The sequence below is a fragment of the Macaca nemestrina genome, chromosome 12 (assembly GCF_043159975.1).
Source record: "Macaca nemestrina isolate mMacNem1 chromosome 12, mMacNem.hap1, whole genome shotgun sequence".
Classification (NCBI taxonomy): Eukaryota; Metazoa; Chordata; class Mammalia; order Primates; family Cercopithecidae; genus Macaca; species Macaca nemestrina.
Window position 1 is genome coordinate 102,640,196 of NC_092136.1, and position 10,779 is coordinate 102,650,974.

At 40.2% G+C, this 10,779-nt stretch overlaps 1 protein-coding gene across 1 annotated transcript in view; it reads left to right on the plus strand.

The window, feature by feature from the left end:
• Window positions 1–10,779, plus strand: part of LOC139357576 (interferon-activable protein 208-like) — a 274,308-nt gene that overhangs the window by 225,398 nt on the left and 38,131 nt on the right. The window lies entirely within an intron of this gene.

Sequence of the window (10,779 nt, forward strand, 5' to 3'; positions counted from 1 at the left end):
GCCTCTGCCTCCTGAATTCAAGGGATTCTCATGCCTCAGCCTCCCAAGTAGCTGATACCACAGACACGTGCCACTATACCAGACTAAGTTTTGTATTTATATTAGAAATGGCATTTTGCCATGTGGACCAGGCTGGTCTCAAACTCTGGCCTTAAGTGATCCGCCTGCCTCGGCCTCCCTAAGTGCTGGCATTACAGGCGTGAGCCACTGCACCCAGCCAGTGAAATAGAAACTTTAAATTGTCACTTTTGGCATTCTTTACTTACGTAACTCTATGCAAAATAACTTGCAAGCCAACATTTTTAGTCATTTTTATTACTGTGAAATAAGGGAATCCCAGGCCAAGAGGGTGGAGAGTTCCCCAGAGTCTCTGACAGCTGCATTCTGTAGGACTGTCTTCATGAACTGATGCAGGCAGCATGAGGTCCAGCATAACCTGCGTTATCATTGGGTGTCATTTGGTGTGTTGTTGGATTGCTTAATGGGGAATAAACTGTGTTCCTTCTTCTTTCTTTATTGAGAAAATAAACCACAGTAACCATGAAATTAGAACTTTGGTAAAACATGTTGCAGAAGAACCAGGAAACACATTGCAATTGAGCCTGCTGGGTGCTGCTGCAAGTTTGGGGGTGAACAGGAGGATCAGGTTCTTATAGGTGAGCAGACAAATGTGTAGAAAGCCTTTTTGTTTTGTTTAATTTTGAGTGTTGGTGGTGAGTATGGGGCATGATAGAGTATCAAAACTTTCACATTCCATGAGAAGATGAAAATATAAAAATATAAGACAGAATTTGAATTATAACATTTATCGTGTGACCTTGGGCAACAAATAATCTGTAAGCATCATTTCTCCATTTGTTAAATGGCAACAATGCCCACCCCTTATAGAATTGTCATTAGCATAAATGAGATAGCACAAAGTAACTATAGCATGCTGTGTTTAGTAAATAGTTATTATTATGATGATTATTTATAGAACTAACTTGAAGATAAACTGTCTTTCACGGTAAAGAGAAGGACTTAACAATAAACAAACTCATTTTTCACTTGAGTGTTTGTCACAGAGGAGGCATGTCACTCTGAAATACGTTGTTCTTGTCACCGGGGTGAAGTCTGCAAAGTAGGATGTTTTCCTAATTTGAATGCAATGAGTGAGGTGGAAAATGGTCAAGTGAGTTTTTGGAAGAAATACTTTCTCTAATATAAAAGTTTTGAATCGATTCTTTTTGTTGTTTCTTAAAACAAGTCCTATTCTTACAGAAAAAAGAAAAAATGTCAGTAATGTTTATAATACTCATTAAAATAAAGTCTCAGTAGCCCACAAGGCCCCCAAGAAACTCAGCTCAAAGACCATTTAGAAGAAGGTAAGGCAGCATTCTCCTACATTGTATACAACAGATCTTTCTCAAGATGGCAGGATCAAAGTTTGCTCATTTTGTAAATATTTCTACATTAACAAAAAATGTATGATCTTTTTGTATATTTTCTAAATACAACCATGACCTACATTAATGTCATGAATGATTTCATATGCTTTTGAATGTTCTACTTTTTAAAAAAATTTTTTATTGAGACAGGGTCTTGCTCTGTCACCCAGGCTGGAGTGCAATGGCACCATCTCGGCTCACTGCAACCTCTACCTCCCGGGTTCAAGCAATTCTCATGCCTCAGCCTTCCAAGTAGCTGGGATTGCAGGTGTCCACCACCATGCCCAGCTATTTTTTTGTATTTTTGGTAGAGACAGGGTTTCACCATGTTGGCCAGGCTGGTCTCAAACTCCTGGCCTCATGTGACCCACCTGCCTTGGCCTACCAGAGTGCTGGGATTGCAGGCATGAGTTGCTATGCCTGGCCTCTACTTATTTAACATGTGAAAAGTTAGGGGCTAATTCCTTCCCACCCCCTATCCCTCATCCTGCAAGATATGCGCATGCTCTGGTTTGGAAAATCCACTAGAAGGCTTAAGAGTCCTGGTAAGTCATGCAGAGTGAAATAGTGAGCTCAGTGACACATAGCATGGAGAATGAACACCCAACAGGAAGAATATGCCCATATGCATAAACGGAGTTGCTGTGGGGATTAGGAAAATGTACAACAAAATTGATCTTTAATCTGTTAATTAATGATTGGGGGTCAGTTCTCAATTTTCTCGTCTCTATCTAGGTCACCACCTAAATGACCTAATCCAATCCTGTATTTCTACATAATGACAACTCCCAAATTTATATCGCTATGTTTAGACTCTTCTGTATACTTTAGACTTATCTATGCAGCTGCCTATTGGATATCTTGAATTCCTTTTCAAAGTTGTTCCTTCCCTATGCTTTATCACTGCAGTGAACAGACGCTCCATTCTTCTACTTGTTCAGAAAAAAAAGTTGGGTTATATCTGACTCTTCTCTTGATATCACATCACACATACAATCTGTTAGTAAATCTTGTCATCTCTACCTTCAAAATATAACCTCAGACTATTTCTTACTTGCTACCACCGTCATCTGCTGTCTGGATTGTTACAGTAGCCTCCTAACAGATCTCCAGTTCCTACTTTTTTTCTCCTATGGTTTACTGTCCTCAGAGCAGTCAGAGTGATTTTTCTGAATACAAGTCAAATAATATTGTTTCTGCTTAAATCTTTCGAGAACCAGGCAGAGTGGCTCATGCCTACAATCCCCTAGGAGGGAAGGACAAAGGCATCCATATCACCTGGCCACAGTGGTTGTGGTGGAAGCAGTAGCACTGAAGAGACGCAGCCCCACTGCAGATGCTGCCAAGAGAGGGAGACAGAGCTACATCTAGCGTCTCCCTTCCTCCTGCCCTGGTGCCTCCCTCCTCCTGTCCTCCTGTCTCCCTTCAGCTTCCTTCTGGATGAAGGAACTGATGCTGAGGCTTGCACTCTACCTCAGGGGCCAGCACCCACCACCCTGTTCCCAGCCTTGGAAGGGCAAGGAATGAATTTCAGGCAAACAGGCCCAGCACTGGCACAGTCTGATCGATTTTCCCTCAGAGCATTTATTGTCCTTGACATATTTATAACTTTTTGTTTATTTTTGATTTCTCTACCTTGACTAGAATGTAAGATCCACAAAGGCTTGGGCTTTGCCATTTTGTTCACTATGTCCATCGCTCCTATAACAGTGCCTAAAACATAGTAGGCAATCAATAGATATTCTTTGGATAAACAAATATGCCTCAACAGTGAGTCAGACTTATAGCAGACATTGAATAAATATCGAATGAATGAGACTAACAATTTACTACAAAAGCAGGTCTTATGTGAAATATGACAGGGTTGATATCTTAACTGAAATCCATCTTGAGATATATATTTTTTTAACCCACCAAGACTTCTGAGATCACATTCATTTTAAGAACCTTGTATTTTATGATACATTTTTATATGTGAATTCTTTGAAACCCTGCTATCTTATTTCCTGAGGGGTTTTAGACTCAGCTATTCTTCATTTCATTTTTATACATTTGTGCAGCTGAAACGCTTCCTACTTTATTCTTTTTGTTTCTAAGTTCCTAAAAATAGTTCAGAAAATCCAAAATTCTGAACTCAATTCATCCAAAAAAATGAAAAAAAATCAAATAACCTTGAAAATGAATGTTTTCACTATTTATTGCTAATAAAATTGGACACTATAATCCAGAAAAACTGAGCAAAAATAATTTATTAATCTCAAGATTAAAACCAAATGTTGCTTTATGATTGTATGAGTCCATTTTCACACTGCTATAAAGATACCACCCAAGACTGGGTAATTTATAAACAAAGAAGGTTTAATTGAATCACAATTCTGCAGGGCTGGGGAGGCCTCAGGAAACTTACAATCATGGAGGAATGGAAAGCAGGCACCGTCTTTACAAGGTGGCAGGAGAGAGGAAGAGGAGGGGAAACCACCACTTATAAAACCATCAGACCTCGTAAGAACTCACTCACTATCGTGAGAATAACATGGGGAAAAGTGCCCGCTTGATCCAGTCACCTCCCACCAAGTCCCTCCGTCGACATGTGGGCCTTATGATTCTGATTACAATTCGAGATGAGGTTTAGGTGGGGACACAGCCAAACCATATTGGTCAATTAAGCAATAAATACTACAAACATTTCTCTGTTTGTAGTCAAACAGAACATTTCTCTGTGTCGGAAACTTTTCACTTTAAGAAAGTCTTAAATTCATCGTTGATTATCTTGTTCACATTTTCTCGATAACTCCTAGAGATCAAATTAGGACTGATTTGTATTGATAAAGTTGGATTTTGATTTCCTGTATGACTTGGGATAGATTTCTGGGTGGTGAGTGAATATAGACTTAAAATTTAAGAAAGTGCCTGTTTCCAGCTTCTGGCTGGAGGCTACACCTCCCAGCCTGTCAGAACAGCCACCCTGAAAACTGCAATCCATTATGAGAAATAAAGCTCTCTTTTTTAAATTTAAAAGAAAAAGGAATTAAAATGTAGGATTTGGTGACCAATTTAAGCATGTTAAAGATATGTTTTGGCTACTGAGCTTCCTCTTTGAGATTCTTTATACTCAAACACAAACAAAGCACTGAATTTCAACTTGAAAATATGTCATGTGTTTCAAATAACTTCAAGAACAACAACAACAACAACAAAAATCTTGTTATTTTCTGGGAAAAATGATTCATTTCAGGTAAAGCCTATGACATATTTTCAGGTCACCAAATCCCACATTTTGATTCCTTTTTCTTTAGGGGAATCCACCCATGATAAATAATATGAAGACTGTAATGAGTTTCTCTCTTTGTCCTCAGGCAAGAAGAGATTCAAATACATTCTTTGTGTGTGAATTCATTTCTTTTCCACCTCAGCTTTCCAAATTTCCAAAATGAATATCTATTGCTAGCACTGTCTTGTTCATGCTTGTTTTCAAAGCTGTTTCTTTCTTTTGAGACCTAATCGCAGGCTCTTGAGAGAACCAGAAGGGATAAGGCAAATGTCAATTGTGTTTGTTTTTCCAGCTAATCTGTTTCTGTAAGTGTATGATATAGGACAGAGAGAACTGACCCATATTTTATTTCAGTTTTGAGAAACTCTGAGCTTAATTTCTAGTTTTTCCAATTGTTTTTACTTAAGAATAAATTGCATAACATATATAATTATAATAATGATGGCTCACATTTACCGCACATTAACTACATCAAGTACTTATTGTAAGTGCCACATGTGACCAGTTGCCAATTGTTCAGGCTATGAGCTTGGATCTGTTAGCATTCTCATTTAACAAATAGAGAAACTGTGGCCCAGAGAAGGAACTTGCCCCAGGTTCCATAGCGAATAAGTAGAGGAAGTGCTCAATGAGCCTAACTAATCTGGGTTGAAAGCTCATACTCTTACTCAGCCTCCAAGGAGAAAAGATAACCTTGATAAACTGTTTTTCCAAGGAATGGGAGGCTGTCATGATACGTCTAAAGGAGACGATAAACATGGTTACATAACTAGTTTACATTTAAAAAGAAAGATGAAGAAACAGGAACTTGAGTTCCTCACAGAGGTCAGAGAAGGGAGGGGTCAGACAGAACAGCAGAAGATTGGGATCTGTGGGGAGGTCACTGTGGGGAGATGATTTTGGAGGTGGGTTTGCCAAAGGATGTTGATAAGATTTTTTCCCCTAATTGTTTGATGAGGAGCATTAGAATCCCCATATGATTTTGGATGTCAAGTTTATTTAAATCTCAAAGGATGAGTGATATCACCTTACTTTTGAGTTATAAATCATTAATATAATTCTAATATTCAACATATGCTTTGAAAACTGTGTTTTTAGATTTTCCACTGAATTTGAAATAGGATTATTTTTATAGTTGTATCTTGTCCTCTCCTACAAGTCAGTTTTTAAGAATATATATCCCGGAAAAAGTAACTGCCCATAAGCAAACATGAGTGCAATTTCTGGTGCTCTCCTAAGTGTAGTATCACAGGTATTTGTGCTACAGAACAAGAATAGGTACAAGGAAAGAAAACAAGCTTGACCAACATTTGAGAATCTACTACATGTTAAGTAGTAAGTCACACTACTTTTAAAAATCCACTTTATTGAAGTAGAGTTAACATATACAATTCACTAATTTTATCTGCACAGCCTTAATGTACATACAATAGTGTCACCACTGCAACAGTCATGATACAGAACATTTCTATCACCCCAGAAAGTTTACTCATGATCGTTTGTAGTCAATCCCTCCTGCCACTTGCTACCTCTGGCAATCAGTGACCTGCTTTCTGTTACAATAGTTTTGTCTCCTCTAATTTTTCGTATAAATGGAATCATATATCATGAAGTCTTTTGTGTCTGGTTTCATTCACTTTCCATATTGCTTTTGGGATTCATCCATATTGTTTCATGTGTCAGTCATTTCTTCCTTTTTGTTGCTGAGTATGGACATTCCAGTTTGTCCATTCGTCAATCGATAGATATTTGGGTTGTTTCTAGATTTGAGCTATCATAAATAAAACTTTCATGAACATTTATGTGCAAATACTTATTTGGGCAGGTTTTCATTCTTCTTGGGTAAACATTTAGAGTAGGATCGTTGGGTCACATGGTAAGTCTGGGTTTAATTTTATAATAAATTGCCAAACTGAGTGAGGAAGGAAGAAAGCAGTAAGGCAGTCAGTCAGGGTAGATCCTCCACTAATGTCTTTCAAACAAAAGAACAGCCTGCAAGCACTGATAAGGAGGCGGCCTTGCCTAAGATATGCCCACAGCCGCATAGGTAAGAAAGTCTACACAGGAGACTTGCCCGGACATATCTGTAATGGAAAATTCCATCCTTTGACACATGCGCAGTAAGGGAAACAAAGCCAATATGGAGTAACTCAAGCTAAGGGCCCGCATGCGCACTAGGAGGACTGGGTGGAGTGACCAGAAATTTGCTCCTTATGCAAATGAGACACCCAGCCCTCACTGGTTTCTTATAAAAGTCTCTGTATTCGACTGGGAAATGGCAAGCCTTTTTTGGGACCCCTTTTTTGTGGCAGAGAGCTTTCTCTCTTTCACTTGTTAAACTTGCAGTGGCATGATCTCGGCTCACTGCAACATCCACCTCCTGGGTTCAAGCGATTCTTCTGCCCCAGCCTTCCAAGTAGCTGGGATTACAGGTGCATGCCACCACGCCTGGCTAATTTTTTGTGTTTTTAGTAGACACGGGTTTTTCACCATGTTGCTCAGGTTGGTCTCCAACTCCCAGCCTCAAGCAATCCACCCACCTCGGCCTCCCAAAGTGCTGGAATTACAGGTATGAGCAACCACGCCTGGCCAGCTTTTAAATGTTAACCATCTTATTTATTTATTTACTTATTTTAAAATGCATCATAAACTATTTATTTCAGTGAATGGAAGAGTGACAGCAACACACCTTTGAAAGCAAACATTGAGAATATGTTAACAGGGCATGTTTCTTTCTCCATTGAATGGTCACCATTTTACTGGGTATTCAGTAGTATCTCCTTGTGGTTTAGCATTTACCTAATGACTAATGATATTGAAAAATCTTGCTGGGTGCGGTGGCTCACACCTGTAATCCCAGCACTTTGGAAGGCTGAGGTGGGCGGATCACAAGGTCAAGAGATGGAGACCATCTTGACCAACATAGTGAAAACTCTGTCTCTACTAAAAATACAAAAATTAGCTGGGCGTGGTGGCACGCACCTGTAGTCCCAGCTACTTGGAAGGCTGAGGCAGGAGAATTGCTTGAACCTGGGAGGCAGAGGTTGCAGTGAGCTGAGATCGCACCACTGCATTCCAGCCTGGGCGACAGAGAGAGACTCCATCTCCAAAAAAAAAAAAAAAAGAGAAAAATCTTTTCATGTACTTATTTACTACTCATATGGTGAATATTTTGGGCATTAAAAAAAATTTGAGGTTGTGTGCGGTGTCTCATGCCTTTGGTCCCAGCACTTTGGGAGGCCTAGAGGAGTGGATCACTTGAGGTCAGGAGTTTGAGACCAGCCTGGCCAATATGGCAAAACCCCATCTCCACTAAAAATACAAAAATTAGGTGTAGTGGTATACACCTGTAATCCCAGCTGGTCAGGAGGCTGAGGCATGAGAATCACTTGAACCTGGGAGGTGGAGGTTGCAGTGAGCAGAGATGGCGCCACTGCACTCCAGCCTGGGAGGCAGAGTGAGACTGTGTCTCAAAATAAATAAATAAGGCGGGGCGCAGTGGCTCACGCCTGTAATCCCAGCAGTTTGGGAGGCCAAGGTGGGTGCATCACTTGAGGTCAGGAGTTCGAGACCAGCCTGGCCAACATGGTGAAACTTGGTCTCTACTAAAAATACAAAAATTAGCTGGGCGCGGTGGCAGGTGCTGTAATCCCAGCTACTGGGGAGGCTGAGACGGCAGAATCGCTTGAACCTGGGAGGTGAAGGTTGCAGTGAGCCAAGATCGCACCACTACTCTCCAGCCTGGGCGACAGAACAAGACTTTTTCTCAAAAATAAATAAATAAATAATTTAAAATATAAACATTCATTAATTTTTTTAAAAAAAATTGAGGGGATGACGGGGTGGTGCCTCGTGCTTGTAACCCCAGCACTTTGGAGGCTGAGGTGGGCGGATCACTTGAGTCCAGGAGTTCCCAGCCTGGGCAACATGGCGAAATGCCATCTCTGTGAAAAACAGAAAAACTAACCTGGCATGGTGGTGTGTTCCTGTAATTCCAGCTACTTAGGAGGCTGAGGTGGGAGAATTGCTTGAGCCCAGGAGGCAGAGGTTGCAGTGAGCTGAGATTGCACCACTGCACTCCAACCTGGGCAACAGAGTGAGACCCTGTCTCAAAAAAAAAAAAAAAAAAAAAAAAAAAAAAAAGAATGAGCTGTTTGTCTTATTTTTGAGTTGTAAGAATTCTTTATATATTTAAGATACAAGTCCTTTATCAGATATATGTTTTGAAAATATTTTTTCCCCAGTGTATAGCTTGACTTTTGATCCTTTTAATTTTTTTTTTTTTTAGACTGAGTCTCACTCTGTTGCCCAGGCTGTAGTGCAGTGGTGTGATCTCAGCTGACTGCAACCTCTGCCCCCTGGGTTCAAGTGATTCTCCTGCCTCAGCCTCCCAAGTAGCTGGGATTACAGGTGCCCGCCACCACACCTTGCTAATTATTTTTTGCATTGTTAGTAGACACAGGGTTTCACCATCTTGGCCAGGCTGGTCTTGAACTCCTGACCTTGTGATTCACCTGCCTCAGCTTCCCAAAGTGCTAGGATTACAGGCGTGAGCCACTGTGCTCAGTCCAGCAGTTTTTGTTTTTTTGTTTTTTTTGAGATGGAGTCTCACTCTGTCACCAGGCTGGAATGCAGTGGCACAATCTTGGCTCACTACAACCTCCACCTCCCTGGTTCAAGCGATTCTCCTGCCTCAGCCTCCCGAGTACTGGGACTACAGGTGTGCGTCACCAAGCCCAGTTAATTTTCATATTTTTAGTAGAGACAGGGTTTCACCATGTTAGCCAGGATGGTCTCAATCTCCTGACCTCGTGATCTGCCCAACTCAGCCTCCCAAAGTGCTGGGATTACAGGTGTGAGCCACCACGCCTGGAAAAAAAAATTTATTTATTTATTTTATATAGCGATAGGGTCTTGCTATGTTGGCTAGGCTAGTCTTGAACTTCTGGCCTAATGCAATCCTCCTGTCTTGACCTCCCAAAGTGCTGGGATTACAGGCATGAGCCACTGTGCCCAGCCAACTTTTTATTCTTTTAATATTGTTTTTTGAAAGCAAAGGTTTTAAATGTTAAAGTTTAATTCATTGATTTTTTAATGGTCAATAGTTTTTATGTTCTACCTAAGAAATCTTTGCTTAGTCCAAAGTCCCAGAATTAAAAAAAAATTTTTTTGCAAGTTTTATAATTTTATTTCTTATATTTAGAGGTCTGTGGCCCATTTTTATTAATTTTTGTGAATAGTGTGAGGTAGGGGTCAACATTCTTTTTTCATGCATATGGATATTCGATTATTCCAACACTATTTTTTTTTTCACAAAGACTACTATCTACTACTTGCTGAGTGTTAAGCTGTACTTCTTAAAATTTGTATTTCAAACATACAATAACTCTTTTACACACCCCTTCTTTTAGGAAGCTGGAAACACTGAGCTCCAGGGAAGTGGGGACCAACTGTAGTAATTTGTGTGATTTTCTATGCCTATTTTCTATCAGTCGACATATGCTCAATATATCACCTCATCAGAAGCAAGTTCAACTGACAATCTCCCATTTTCTGGGTCAAAAAATGTATTAAGAACTTTGCTAAGCACTTAACTTTGAGGGTATAAAGATAAAATCAAGCCATAAGCATTTAGGAAGTCAACAAATCCATGATGGAACAAAGAGTACAGAAACTTCCTACCCATAGGCTCAGATGATGCACATATACCACAAACACAGGATGAAAATCCCCACATTTCTTTTTGTTGTTGTTGTTTATTTTTTATTATTATTATACTTTAAGTTCTAGGGTACATGTGCATGACGTGCAGGTTTGTTACATATGTATACTTGTGCTATGTTGCTGTGCTGCACCCATCAACTCGTCAGCACCCATCAACTCGTCATTTACATCAGGTATAACTCCCAATGCAATCCCTCCCCCCTCCCCCCTCCCCATGATAGGCCCCGGTGTGTGATGTTCCCCTTCCTGAGTCCAAGTGATCTCATTGTTCAGTTCCCACCTATGAGTGAGAACATGCGGTGTTTGGTTTTCTGTGCTTGTGATAGTTTGCTAAGAATGATGGTTTCCAGCTGCATC